A 15,235-nucleotide genomic window follows, 5' to 3' on the forward strand; every position below is an offset into this window, starting at 1 on the left:
GCCAAATTGAAATATCCGATTAAATTTGAGAGATGGCCCAAAATCGACTTTCTTGCCCAAACTCTAAATTTCGAAAAAACAAGAAAATAAGCTTAATTCTCAATAGATTTCGACCATGATTGTAGAAGCGAATCTCCTCTTGGTAGGATTTGAAGTAGTCTATACAATAGTACAATAGACAGCTCCAGGCTTTTTGGCCTTACTTTTGGTCTATAGGCACTGCGGCCACTAGTGACCCCCACCGGGAATTCGCTTTTTAATAGGATTAAACATAATAGAATTTTAAACAAAAGAAGTTTTATCAATAGAGATGGTTCGAAAGTCGGGTGGCACCCCTCCCGTCATCCTGTAAACCTAGTACCCCTTCCCCTGAACCTCAGGCCACTAAAACGCCCCATTCGAATCGATGATGATTGATATTCAGATATTTTGATGATAATCTATTTTTTTTAGGAGAAATCTTTCCAAGGGTTCCAAAAAAGTCAGAATGTTTTTCTTTTTCCATAAGCCAGTCAGGTCAGCTCATTAATCTTTCAAGTCCTTTTTTTGAAATTGTGAAAGTCTTTCAGGCCTCAACCTCGTTCCCTGCGTATTATCAGCTTTTTATGCTTACTGGTAGCAGTATAACTTTGTAACGTCAGATTTTTTATGACGTATTGTTTTGAGAAGTTCCCCTGAGAGGGGGAGCTCGCATCAGCCAACACCAGGGTATTCTCTGGCGTCAGTCAGTAACGTAAATAAAGCCTGGGATACACGGGGGCGAGGTTTGTCCATAGATTTGTAAAACCCGAAGGGCTATATGGCGTACTTTTGCTGAAAAGTGTGCCGTGGTTAGGTATTAAATCCTACCTAAGTCACGTGACATTACAATAGAATTCCAGCGCTTGATCAATCAGTAGTTTTGCGGGTTTTCGAAAACAATAGCAGCAATATTTTTTCCGACATTCAATTTTTTTGCCTGTGATGGCTTAAATAAAGCACGACATCTAGCCCTTCGGGTTTGTCAGGCCTAACATCCCCGAAAAATTGAACAAAATTGAGCGGATGGAGAAAAGAAAAGTTAATATCTTATCAAAGAAAAAATAACCAGACAAAGCGATTATTATTTTGTACAAAACTTTTATTACTTTCGTTTTCAAGAAAAAAATATGGACATAAATGTATAAGTAAGAGTGTTACCAAATACCAAATAAACAAAGTAAATATATAATAATTATAGGTCTATGATAAAACTATGCTAAATAGAAGTTGATTGTCATCATCTATACATTTTAACCAACCAACTAAGTAACGCTATTTTCATAAAGCTAAAAATATCAGTTTAAAAATCTGAAAATTCCCAACACAGGGAACCATTAAAAATCTATCAGTGTCACCAGAATTTACATTTTGATTTTAGTTAAAAACGACTTAGAGGAGCAAAAATCGTGCATGACAATGAAAGCAAAGCATTCTGTTGATTATCCTAGCTATGAAACCGAGATCTACACATAATTCAAGAGATATAATAGTAACTTGTAAAACTTCAAAAGCACGGAAAAAGTTATTGCGTGGTCATGGGTTTGTGCCAAGGTTCAACGATGCTAAAAAATTATGTCAAAGAACAAAAAACGAAAAAAAAATGTCACAACCTTCTTGAGCTTTTCGCCATGCAAAGTGTCCCATTGAAAAAATTCCTCTTCTAATAACGCAATACTTTGTCAAAATTTGTTGTTTAGAGGATTGGTTTATGGGACACACTGTACGAGCAAAGATCAACTATTCGTAAGGGAATCCCCAATATGAGAATGAACCCTATTATTCATTGTGATTGGGGGTTTACGAATTTAAAACTAATTTGCATTCACTTCAATTGTGCACTCTATTTAGTTATCACGTAGAAGCCACTTTCAAGGGAATACCTCTACAGGGTGTCCCCAAAAAAAGTCCTGTGTCAAAACATGTTTACAAGTAAAAAGATTCTTGTCCGTCAAAAATCAGTATTTACGTGTTTTACTATAATGCTCTCGTTAATGTCTTTTTCCTTTGCTTGAATGAGACGTTCATAAAAATGTTGTATTACACAACAGATATTTCATAGTTTTATGCCTTTATGTTTAATTGTAACAGAGTTAAGTGTTCTAAGACAGGACTTTTTTTCGGGACACCCTGTAGTAGAACTGACATGGTTTCCTAATTGTAGCATTGTAGCACTACTTAAAGCAAATAAACTTTAGCAATCATTAATAAACCTCAACGATGGTAAGAAAAATTAAGAAACACAAGTAAAATGTTGGATAAAATATATATATATAATAAATGAGATGCTGTTATCGTATTTTCATGGGCAGACCTTATAAAAAGCCAAGATTTTAGAGAGAAAAATCAAAATTTCAGTTACTCTCTTGATATAAACAACCCCTTTCTCACAGACCCACTTGGGCCCCTTCCCATTGGAAAAATTGTCCAAAATATCGTCCCCGGTGGAAATTTTTGTCCCCACTTATTTTTCTGACTTTTGAAAACAAAAGAATTGACATCTCCAGCCATAAAAAATATGGGAAAATCAATCATCGAGTTTAGTCCGTTATTTTTATCCCCACTGGCTTAAAAAATCCTACCGGGTTTGTGAGAAGGGGCTGTACATAAACAGAGTGAGGTTGAAAATTATACCAATACCCAAAAAAAGGAAATTTGCTTTCACAGTTGAAAATACAGTTGACTATTTCGAACTCGGACGGGGAAACAGGTGCCTTTTAAGTCTGATGTAGGTTATTAGGCTTATGGGAGTACTGACAAGAATGAAACAAAATCCATTGGGAGTATTTAGCCGGCAACTGTCATTAATCCCAGATGAATTGCATGGTCCAGACGAATTCAAAGTAAAATCATGAATAGCTTCTTACACAAATACCATAAAAGCTCTTAGGATTTTCAACACGCAAATTGAATACGATTATCGAATTGGCAAATATAGTTTACAATATGAAATATAAAATGATATACATTGATTACGCCGATATTCTATTACCTAAAAATAGGATTCAAGCTATTATCTAAATTATAGAATGAATATTGGGATTACCAGATAAAAAACTAAACTTATGGAAGCTTAAAGAAGTCCTTAGCAAAACCTTCATGAATTTGGCGTCCTGTTTTTGTCAAAGTCGAAATAATCAAAGTTTGTAATCTGTGATTTCTGGTTGGAAACAATAAAATTTCAACGATGTTTAAGTCTAAGATTGACGAAGAAATAAAACATATTTATAAGCGACTTAGGTCTGAAAATTAAGAATGCAAGCCTCATAACCATATCAAGTATTTACTACAATCCATCATTCTCAAGCATCAAAAGTATTCATTTCGTCATGTTTCGGTGGATAATATACTGCCATCGGTAAGGGCGGAAACATAGTTTGAGGAAATGGGACACCCTCAACAAACTGTCCTGGGGCGGGCGGGTATAAGTGAAACGGTATCTGTGGCGGGAAAGGCGGCGGTGGTAACGGTTGGCAGAATGATGGTGGGATTGGTTTATGGCCCTTAGATGCAGGAAAGTTACTTTCCTTCAGAGTTGAACGCCGACGGTTGATGTTGTTATTAATCTCTGGTTTAGTTCTTGGATATTCAGAAAAGTTATTGGACTGTTTATCGTTGGAAGGTATATTAATATTGTATGATTTATTTTGTTCAGTGCTTCCTTTTGTCGGATTTTCTTCAGATGATTGTTGAACAGATGAATCTTGTTTAATTTTAGTGTTCGCCGCAGAAGGAATTTCTACAACCGGAATTTCTACATCTTTTTCATAGTTCGTGTGTTCATATTCCGATTCTGTTGGCGAAGTTGTTTGCGAGATTTTCAAGGGTTTTGGTTTGGTTTGTTTACGTTTATTCATCGATGGAGAATCGTTCGATTTCGTTGAGACATTCGAATCGGAGTTTCGTCGATTGGTTTTATCTGAATTGGAACCGTTCGTCACTACTGGAGGACTGTTCGAGTTCGACTTTCGGTTCTTGTTCACGCGCGATTCAAAAAGTTCTTTTGATAAGTCAATAAACTGAGGTTTGGTTTTCGGTTGTGATATTTTATTTGCCGATAACACAATACCAGACTCTTGAAGAAAGCATGGTGACTTTGAAGGTCTCGAATTTGTTTGAGGAGAAACGTGACTGGATGGTTGGGCGTTACTGTGACTGGATGGCTGGGCGTTACTGTGACTGGGTGGTTGGGCGTTACTGTGACTGGGTGGTTGGGCGTTACTGTGAGGGTTTTTAGGCGTGTTCGTACCATCACTATTGATGAGGGAATGGCATTCCATATGTCGTTTAAGCATTTCATTGTCTAAGAAGTTAATGTTACATTTGTCACACTTAGGGTAAATGGGCGGTTGTATCATCTGAATAGTTGGTTGGGCGGTTGGCGGGTTTTGAATCTGGAATGTAGACGGTAAAGAAGTGGGTGATTTTTTCTGTCGTAGGGCGGCAACTCTCTTTTCCAAACGGTCGTGTTGCGCGTATGAAGCGAGCTGAAATGCATCAGATTTTCGGATTGGTGCAAAGCCACTGTTGCGATCCACGACATGATTCCTCTTCGTTTGTATAGGTTCACGTTGGTGGTCAAATCTTTGTAGACATGTAGGTTTGACTAAAGGAGTTGGTGCTGGTAAAATCGGCATCGGAAGAGATCTACGTTTCTTAACATCCGAGTTACAGTCAATAGTGTCAGTGAGGAAACCATTAGTGCCCAGCCGGTCATGATGTAAGAAACCATTCACGTGGTCCGAGTGGTCTGGGACATAGTTGGGTGCTTTTAGATCAGGTACACGATTCATATCAACCATAGAAGGAAGCTGTTCATCTTCATCAGGATATAAATTGAAAAACCGTTTCCGCCCTTTCTTCTTCTTTTTGGTTGGTACGTCACCAGTATTACCAACAGTTTCACTTTTACGAGGTCGACCTCTTTTCTTTTTCCCAATAACAACAACATTATTATCACTTTCACGAGTTGTCTCCTCACCACCAGTCGCATCACTTTTCCGAGTTGACCCGAGCTTCTTTTGGTCGGAACTACTCGGACTAACCACATCATTCACCAAAGGAGACAATACTCTATCACTATTATTCATACTATCCTTTCGTGGTCGACCTCTTTTCTTCTTTGGACTTGTATCGTTGATCCCAGGGCTTTTGGTTACCATGGAAACACACGTGATCGGTCGTTCATCTTCAGTATCTGAGCTTAAGGTGATCACTTCTGGTAATCTTTTACGTCTACGCAAACCATATTCCACCACTTTCGCTTCGTCAGAGATTTTCACGTTGTCAGCAACGCAATCCTTGTCCTGATTGCGATTCCTTTTAGCTCGTTTCTTAGGACTCGTACTATCTGATTGCGAAGGTGGTCTTCCGCGTTGCCGCTTAAGAGGTTCGTCGTGAGAAGATTCCCTAATATCGAAGGGTAAGTTATTGGCTTCTGCAGTTAGGTCAGACGTACTTCGATTCTTCTCACTTTGAAGCTGCGGAGGTTGGTTGACATACAAATCCCCTGTTTCGGACGATGAGCTCATTGTCTTTGAAATCGAATCAGGCGTGCTTTGATCTTTCTGACTTTGACACTGTTGAGGTTGGTCGTTGGTCAAATCCTGCTTTTCGGAAGGACTTGCTTTTGGAACAGTTTCAGATGTTTCTTGATCCTGCGTTTCCGAAGGACTTGCTTTTGGAACAGTTTCAGATGTTTTTTGATCCTGCGTTTCGGAAAGACTTGCTTTTGGAACAGTTTCAGATGTTTTTTTTGATCCTCCTGCGTTTCGGAAGGACTTGCTTTTGGAAGAGTTTTCAGATGTTTTTGATCCTGCGTTTTCGGAAGGACTTGCTTTTGGAGAGTTTCATCAGATGTTTTTTTGATCCTGCGTTTCCGAAGGACTTGCTTTTGGAACAGCTTTTTTCAGATGTTTTTTGATCCTGCGTTTCGGAAAGACTTGCTTTTGGAACAGTTTCAGATGTTTTTTGATCCTGCGTTTCGGAAAGACTTGCTTTTGGAACAGTTTCAGATGTTTTTTGATCCTGCGTTTCGGAAGGACTTGCTTTTGGAAGAGTTTCAGATGTTTTTTGATCCTGCGTTTCGGAAGGACTTGCTTTTGGAACAGTTTCAGATGTTTTTTGATCCTGCGTTTCGGAAGGACTTGCTTTTGGAAGAGTTTCAGATGTTGTTTGATCCTGCTTAGTTTCTCCCTCTTGATCCGCATCATCATCATCAGAGTCTACAATGTTCACAACTTCGTTTTTAAGGGAAAGACAATTCAATGATTTCGAACGTGTCTTCTTCAAATGTTTCAATTTATCAAGTATGCCTGTTTTATCATCTGTGACTACTTCTGTACTTCTAGTTGATACACCTTTGGGTTTATCTTGAGGAATTTCAATTTCTTCAACTGGTTCTGATTCAATACTCAAAGGTAGTAGAAACGATTGGGCGATCTCTTCAGCGCTGATAATCTCCTGTTCAGTGTCGGTGTTCTCGGAGATTAATTCTTTCTGTGGCGATGTAGAGTGCCCGACAGGTTCTACGAGATCAACAGTCTCAATAATTGTTAAAAGTTTTTCGAGGGGAGGTCCTGAGCTACGAATTTCAATGTTTTCTTCTTCAGTTTTCAATCCATTCAATTTAATTTCACAGTCAACGTGCACCAAATAGTTCGATATTGCTTTTCTACCTTTTCGGTCAAAGGAAAATAATATCTGGTCGTTAGTGATCAGATCAGGATGCTGCTCTTTGGAATGCTTTTCTAAAGCTTCATTTCCCATGAAAAGTTGAGCACAAAGCTGGCAATTGACGATATTTAGTTCTTTCTTCAGGTGTGATTTTAAAGAGCATAAACTGTAGGGTGAACTTTCATCAAGTGGACGATGTGCCGTTCTCAAATGTGACGTGAAAATTGTCAAATCTGTAAATGTTTTTTGACAGTATTCACATTTGTAAGGTGTTAAGTCTGTGTGTGATACTAAATGTTCTAGAAGGTAGATTTCACGTGTGAATTTCTCCTCACATTCGGTACAAGGGAATGATCCATCTCTATAAGGGGTTAACACTGGCTTTACATCATCTGGTATCGTAACAAGCTCGAGAGTTGGGTCTTCTTGTAGTGCAGGTTCTTCCTTGATGATGTTCTTGGTTGTTCGGTTCTTTGGAAGACGTGGTAGTTTGCACTTATGTGTTGATTGAGGAAGATAAGTTTTGCGGCAAATAAAGCAATACTTTTTACGGTGTACTAGTGAAACGTGCCAACGTAGGAATTCAGCGGTTTCAAAATGTTTGAATCGTGTGCAGAGTGGACAGATGTTTGGTGAGCCATGCTGTTTGAAATGTTTTTGGTAATGGTTTTTACTCAAGAATGTTTTCTTACAAGTCTTACAGGAAATATCTTTGCTACTACTGGACTTGGTCTTGACACGGTGAAAGAATAAAGTATGTTTAATCAACTTTTTGCTGGTCTTGAAATCAACATTACACTGACTGCAAACGGTATCAGTTTTCGGTGATTTCGATACTGGCTTCTTTCGTCTGCCGTGAATAGCATGACAAAACATCCCGTGCTGGTGTAGCCGTGCATCATTCTGAAACACTTTACCGCAATGCGGACAGTTGTTATCTCCGGGTGGTAGCTTGACACGGTTGATGACTACTTCTGGTACATTCTTGACGCAAACCTTAAAGGTGATTTTCTCAGTTCGTACATCCTCTTTTTTGTTAGTGATGAGGAGAGGTAGCGGGTTTCGTTTTTTGACCATGTGTTTGTGCTCTCGAAGAAGATCAGCAGTCGTGAAGTAATTTTCACATTTGTCACATGTCAACACTTTGTTGGGACATAAGATGTCAACAACACCTGGAAAAAAAAGGATACACAGAAAATAGAGAATGATAAAGCTTGCTTTATAGTGAGCACTAAAAACGCAACAGGAACTCAACAAGTGCCATGGAAAACTGCGTAGAATTGATGAGTATGCTTTATACTTTCATCAAACTAGAATAATGAAAAATTGTCTACTTTAATAAATTCTTTATTTCAAGTATAACATAAAAAGCATGATGCATAAAAAGGCTACAACACTAAATGAACAAAACGATGAAGGTAGCTTACCGAGAGATTGCTTGATAAACAATTTATCTTCTTCACTGTGTTCGTGCTCTAACAGCTTGCGTTTACAATCAAACACTTTTTGACAGTTAGAGCAGGTTGGTCGTGGACGATGGTCAAATTTCATGTGCATTTCAAGAGTTTGATTACTGACAAACCGATCACTGCATTTTGGACATTGGAAGGGTAGGATTTTAGGTGGCGGTTTTGGTTTCTTTGGTTTGACAAGGCGCGATTTGACGATAATGGATCTCACCTATAACAAAAAGGGGAAGTAAGGTTAGACATTTTATTTTCTCGTTGAACAGTAATCCTTCGTGTAAGTGGAAAATTTTCCCATTAGATTTGAATTTTTTTTAGAATTTTGAACCCTCCTTTGTGTGTGTTGAAGTCCTTTAAGAGCAATGAATCAAAATATACGTGGACTACCAATGAAAGCCCTCTATAGGGATGGATGTTTATTTAGCACATATTACCCTTATTAGAGACCTTAAAGGATAAATTTAATAGAGAAAAAGACAATTTTAAATTATACCTTTTTGAGGACAGCTTTCTTCTTAAATTTCATGGCACGTCGTTGACACATCTCTTGATGTGACTCCAACAGTTTTGGTGAACGCCATGCTTTGTTGCAAAAGAAACACCTCAATTCTTTCTTTGGCTTCAGAACTGATGGTGCAAAATCACTACAAAATAGAGAGGCTATCCATATAAGATTTGAGACAGTTTGAGGAGATACAGAGAAAACAAGCTAGATGCTGAATGGACCTACCTGATGATAAAAGTTAGATAGCAATGCGAGGAGAAAAAAATCAGTCAGAAAATATAGCGTTTAGCGAAAATGCAATAAATTCATCATTGATAACGGTGAAAATTCGAGAAAATGTAAAAAAACCGTTTTTTCCGGCATATTTCCGGCATATTCGGCCGGAAAAAATGTTTTTCGAAAATCGGGCTCCGTCACATTTTAGGTATAGTCATATTGCATCAGTGTGCAAAATTTCATAAAAAAATATAAAGTACAGCTCGAGAAATTCAAGAAATACTGTCTTTCCGTCAAAAATAGGTTGTTCCGGTGATTTTTAAATAGTTCCGGCTTCAAAAATCAATTTTATTGAAAATTGAAACATGCTTGATGGTGGGCATTGCAATTAATAATGTTTTTGAATGAAAAAACAACCAATTATAAGGAAAAAGTCCAATGAAAATCCAGAAAAACGGCGATTTCAGGCATATTTCAGGCATTTTCCGCCAGAAAAAATTTTTTCTCAAAAATCGGACTCGGCCATGTTTAGGGCAATATTAATACGCATCTTTGAGCAAAAAATCTGAAAAAACTAATGATAAAATCTCGAGAAAATGCTAAAAAAACAGTTTTTCCGGCATATTTCCGGCATTTTCGGCCGGAAAAAAATGTTTTTCGAAAATCGGGCACCGTCACTTTTTAGGTATTGTCATTTTACATCAGTGTGCAAAATTTCACAAAAAAGTATAAAGTACAGCTCGAGAAATTCAAGAAATACCGTTTTTCCGGCGAAATCGGCGCTGTTCCGGCGATTTTTTAGAACGTTCCATCCATCCAGCTTCAAAAATCAGTTTTATCGACAATTGAACCATGCTTGATCGTGGACATTGCTATTAATAATGTTTTTGTGTGAAAAACGACGAAATATTAGGAAAAAGTCTGATGAAAATCTGCAAAAACGGCGATTTCCGGCATATTTCCGGCATTTTCGGCCGGAAAAGAATTTTTCTCAAAAATCGGACTCTGCCATGTTTTGGGCATTGCTATGCTAATACGCATCTTTGTGCAAAAAATCTGAAAAAACTAATGATGAAATCTCGAGAAAATGCCAAAAAACGGTTTTTCCGGCATATTTCCGGCATTTTCGGCCGGAAATGATTTTTTTTCAAAAATCGGGCTCCGTCACATTTTTGGCATTACCATTTTGCATCATTGTGCCAAAAATGAGAAAAAACTAATGAGCCAATCTCGAGAAAAGCTGGTAACAGACGGACGGACGGACGAACGAACGAACGGACGGACGGACAAAGGTTAATTTATAGGACCTCCAGGTAGGTCCAAAAAAATTCGAGGTAGTTTCTCTAGGGGTAATCCTCATGGTGTTTAGTAATGTAGTGTATAATAATTTCTTTTAAAGTGCATTCACTTTAACTTTGCAACAGAATCAAAAATTATATACTCTAGAAGGTTGCTCTTTAGAGTCAAAAACCCTGTTCTTCACATTAGCCGACCACCTTCTAGAGGCTCTAATTTTTAAAGCAATATCTTTTATATGCAGTTGAAGAAAAGTAACTAAAGCTAACCAAAAGGTACAAAATACAAGTTTTTCATTCCAACTTTTTCATAAATTATGTTGTTACCTTTGGACTTGCTGAAACTACTTGCAAAACTCACAATTTTAAAAAGAAAATCCAGTAAAATATAAAAATTGAATATCCTTGTTTAAGTTCAAGTAGTTCTATTCTCAAACTATTTGGTTTCCGTCCTTTCCAATAATAAGTTAATCCCATATATGAAAAATAAGTTTCTCAGTGTAAAATACCTGGAAAGTTTGTTCAAGGCTGGCATAGATATGGTGAAAGACAAATCATTCTCTGTTTGATTTCCTGGTTGCAGGTGTTTGGCTGGGAGGTGGTTAGACTGGTGGCAAGGCGAAGGTGGTAACGCTTTTAAGTTAAATATCGGTCAAAGCAGTTTTTTTCTGTGAGACGGAAAATTTCCTAACAGAGAATTTTTTGTTATATAGTGACACCCGCAGGCCCCCCCATGGTGGGGGCCGAGGGCCAGACATTTTTCAGATCCTTTTACCCCCTAGATTGGCTAAAATGGGCACTAAAATTCGTTAATTAAAACAACTCAGAATGTTCTTAAAATGCCTAGTATACAGCGAAAATAGGCTGAACATGACGTATACTATGTATATACAAGGTAGCATATAAATTGGTAAAACTTTGATAGAAATTTAAATAAAACGAGCTGCAACGTCATCTCCTATACAAATTTCATACCGCGAAAATATGTCTTAAATCGCTGTAAAATGAATAGAAAACAAAATATAAAAGTAGATATGAACGTCATATTGCGTATATACAAAACTTGAAGATGCGCTCAATTTGATAGAAATGTTAAGATAAAACGAGGCTGCAACGTCATCCATATAATTTCAAACTGTCAACTTGCGATAGACTTTTCGGTTTAGCATTTAAGTAAACAAAAAAACTATGAAACTAATCAGCCCTGTCGTAGACATTTTAAATGGAGTGAACAAAACAAAATACGATCCTCGTTGCGGATAAAGAACAAGCATTGGATTTAAAGGACTTGACTAGCTAGAGACTAAAGTTTGTTTTTGCTGCTTTTGAGGGAAGATTTGTTTCCAGGGTTAAATCTTTGTTTTTGTTTGGCAAACTTCTAGCTCGGTTTCTTTCGGATTTGAAACAGATTCTGCTGTTTACAGTGGAACTTTTCTTTCGTTTTCGCTGGCAAATTCTGACTCGGTTTCTTTCGAATTTGAAACAGATTCTGCTGTTACAGTGGAACTTTTCTTTCGTTTTCGCTGGCAAACTTCTGACTCGGTTTCTTTCGAATTTGAAACAGATTCTGCTGTTACAGTGGAACTTTTCTTTCGTTTTCGCTGGCAAACTTCTGACTCGGTTTCTTTCGGATTTGAAACAGATTCTGCTGTTACAGTGGAGCTTTTCTTTCGTTTTCGCTGGCAAACTTCTGACTCGGTTTCTTTCGGATTTGAAACAGATTCTGCTGTTACAGTGGAACTTTTCTTTGTTTTCGATCTCATGGATTTCTTAACCTTTTCACAAATTTCTTCCCGAATGGTTTCAACAACTTTGTGCACGCTTTGCTTCTTCCTTTCAACTGGAATTTTCTAATATGAAACAATAACTCATTCAAAATAAGCAAAACAGTACAGAGAAAAATTGAAAGTTTTGATCACGTCATTCTTAACAATTATTAATTGTAGTCATCTCCTTATTCAACATATTCATCGATTCAGTAAAATGTCAGTCGGTAATCAGTTAGTCATACTGTCATGCTGTACTGTAGATAAAGTCACTGTCAGTTGCCGCTTGTTGAAATTTAATTTTACCTTTGCCCCTAAAGCTTTATTGGAATCACTCTTCTCTTTACGTTTTTTGGCGATTCGAGTTTTATATCTTGCGTTTGCAGTGCGAACAAAATAAACGGCGTTTGAGTTGATGGGATCATACAAGGGTCTTTGCGATGGTAAATTTCAGAGGAAGATTTCGACTGTAAGCTGTATTTTACGGTCATGATACCATCGTAAGTTTCCACATTCATGTGGTTTGATTTGCGGTCGATGATGTCATTCATTTTGCTGAAAGATGACTCCACTTGAGGGCCGGTAAAAATTGACAGACAAGCTTTCACTACTTTCGATAAAACAGGGTATTTCTTGGTTAAAAAAACCTTGTTCCACCAATGATCAAGACGAATATCTTTTCCTGCTTCGTTGGTAGTTGATGGAAGACCATCGTCCAATTGAATGCGGGAAACTTCATTTAGATACAATTCTCGATCTTCTTCGCTGCCAAGGATTGTGGGAAAGAAGTCGGAAAGGGTTTTAAGGTGAATGTAAGACTTTCCAGATACGATGTGGTTAGGATCAAGCCCAGCCAAGCATTGTAAAACACGATTAGATAATGGAAAGTTCTTCTGTATGTACATTGCTGTTTCAACGTAGGCTTCCTTAACACATGCTTTGAATTCGTTGAGAGTCTCAATCTTTTTTTCTTCTTTTAATTTCTTACCGAGCGTTCTCGTCATTGTGCCTGTATAGATGTGCTTGCTTTTTCGTAAATTTCCCTTCACGTCAACTTTCTGAAGCTTTGACCCGGTGAGACCTTTAAAAAGAATTCGATTCATTTTCTTTAGGGAATGTCATGAAATCAAATCCTAAACACAATTCTTTAATTTCTAACCCTTAAAAGTAGCTTTAAACAGACTGATTTGCCAAAATATCTTACTGGTGAAATCAAATCATTTAGATAACCGGTCAAAAGAAGTTAGAGATATGCATTTTAAGGATATCAACCATTTTGGAAAAGAATAGATATACCTTTGATAGTGCTGTGCTCAATGAAACATGCAAAGAATTCGCGAGTGACAGAGGAAATACTGCTATGAAGTCTATGCACTTGTGGTGACTTCTGTTGAAAGATCAGGACAAAAGATTTGAACAAAGGAAGCACTGCTTGATAGAATTCAGCCACAAGCTTAGTCATGTCACATCTATGTATCAATTTTCCAAAGATGCGTTGTTTTCGTTCCTTGCCTTTTTTAGTTAGACCTTTCTTTCGCATTGTGCTTTGAATTTCAATGATATTTTGTTTGCCTTCCTTGCTGGCATCAACTGTGAGTAGTTCTTTCTCATCTTTGTAAAGAAGGCGATCTTCTTTGGTCATCCAACTGAAATACAACAACCAGAGTGCACTAAACATAGGATAATTTTGGGTTGTTGAATTATATGATGATAACCACCGATGTGCAACTGGTTCGCTAGGCTTGTGGTATTCAGAACCAATGATAAGACAAATATGTTGGAGAGCTTGCTTAATATCCGCACTGAACTTGACGTCATTGTGAATATCACGCCATAAACTTTCAATGTGTTGTTTGAAGGGTTTGCAAAACACTTTAACAGCATTGTGAACTTTGTGGCATAAATCTCCGTCAATATCAAGCAAATGCAGGGCCTTATCACGGAGCCTAAAAGATGAAACATGAAGCATAGTCTAAAACAAATACTGTATTGAATAGAGTTGAATGATTAGCCATATAAGATAAATTACTCGAAAATGACGTGATTAACTTTTTCTTCAAACAACCGAGAGGAAAATTATCAATAAACTAAGACAAGACGAAACCATACACCTTCATAAGACATGCACCTTCATAAGACATACCTTTTCTCGATTCCACTTTTTACACCACGCATGTAAGCTGCTGAATCACTGAGGTCGGAAATCAGATTATCAAATGGAATTTGGTCTTTGGCAAATACATCACAGATTCCTTCGAACAACTCTACAGCATTGGTTTTGATACATTCGAAAGAGCAATAATGTTCTACAACACATTCACCAATCGATTCATCAAAATATGAGACAAGAATTGTAAAGACTTTCATACCACTTGATGCGGTGCATTCATCAATGTTAATGGAAAAAGGTGATTTTCGTAGATTACTGATTATTTGTCTTCTTTTATGAACACCAAGACCATCCACAATCTTGTAAGTTGCTGAAGTCGCACTGATATTTACTGCATTCAGAGCTTTTGAATCTACACTCAAGTCTTTGCATAATTGTGTTAAGTGAGGAGCAACCGAGAGTGGTAAATTGTGTTCACAAATAAACGATACTATATACGCTTCTATATTACATTTCCGGTCGAGAAGACTTACAAGGGGTTTCTTCACAACAACCTTTCCAGAGTCGCAAAGTTCTTTGTCATGAACATTATCGGCTGCTCCGTAAGGCAATTGGCATGTGGGTTGTTGATCAGTGTTCGTTACAGGCTCGTAATATGATACTGGAAGGGATGTATTACTAACTCTAACTTCTCTCTCCTTCTTATGTTTTTCCTTAGTCTGTGCGTGTTTTCGAAGGTTATTTTTACCCGCAGAACCGTATGATATTGGCGTTTTGCAATATGTACAATATGCATAGCCTGGTTTATTTATCTTGACGATGTAATCTGACAAAAAGTCTTTGTGCGGTCCCAAGTCTCTCTCCTCTAACCAGCACCAACGCCATTTGTTTTTTACTGTACCTTCCAAGTCGCATTGCTCTCCTTTACGCTCTAAAACTTTGTATGTCACGTTGTCTAACACTATGTACTTTCTGAATCCATTCTTCAAACTTCCGTTAGTAGATATTTAATATAATTTATATTCATCACTTTTTCGTAATTTAACTCTAAAAAATAATAGAAATGACTGTTATAATATTTCGTGGATCAAAATAACTTTTGCTTACCAACTTACCATAAATCAAACATAAAAAGCCAAGGTTGTGTGAATCAGGAAATTTCAAAACAAAAGATACATATTTTT

General features: G+C 37.4%; 1 pseudogene; it reads right to left on the reverse strand.

Annotated features, from left to right (window-relative positions):
- Window positions 1-11,635: 11,635 nt before the first annotated feature.
- Window positions 11,636-15,180, reverse strand: LOC136822278 (uncharacterized; annotated as a pseudogene).
- Between the last annotated feature and the right edge of the window lie 55 nt (window positions 15,181-15,235).

This window comes from Clytia hemisphaerica, unplaced genomic scaffold, assembly GCF_902728285.1.
Source record: "Clytia hemisphaerica strain Z4C2 unplaced genomic scaffold, Clytia hemisphaerica genome assembly, whole genome shotgun sequence".
In the NCBI taxonomy this organism is placed as follows: domain Eukaryota; kingdom Metazoa; phylum Cnidaria; class Hydrozoa; order Leptothecata; family Clytiidae; genus Clytia; species Clytia hemisphaerica.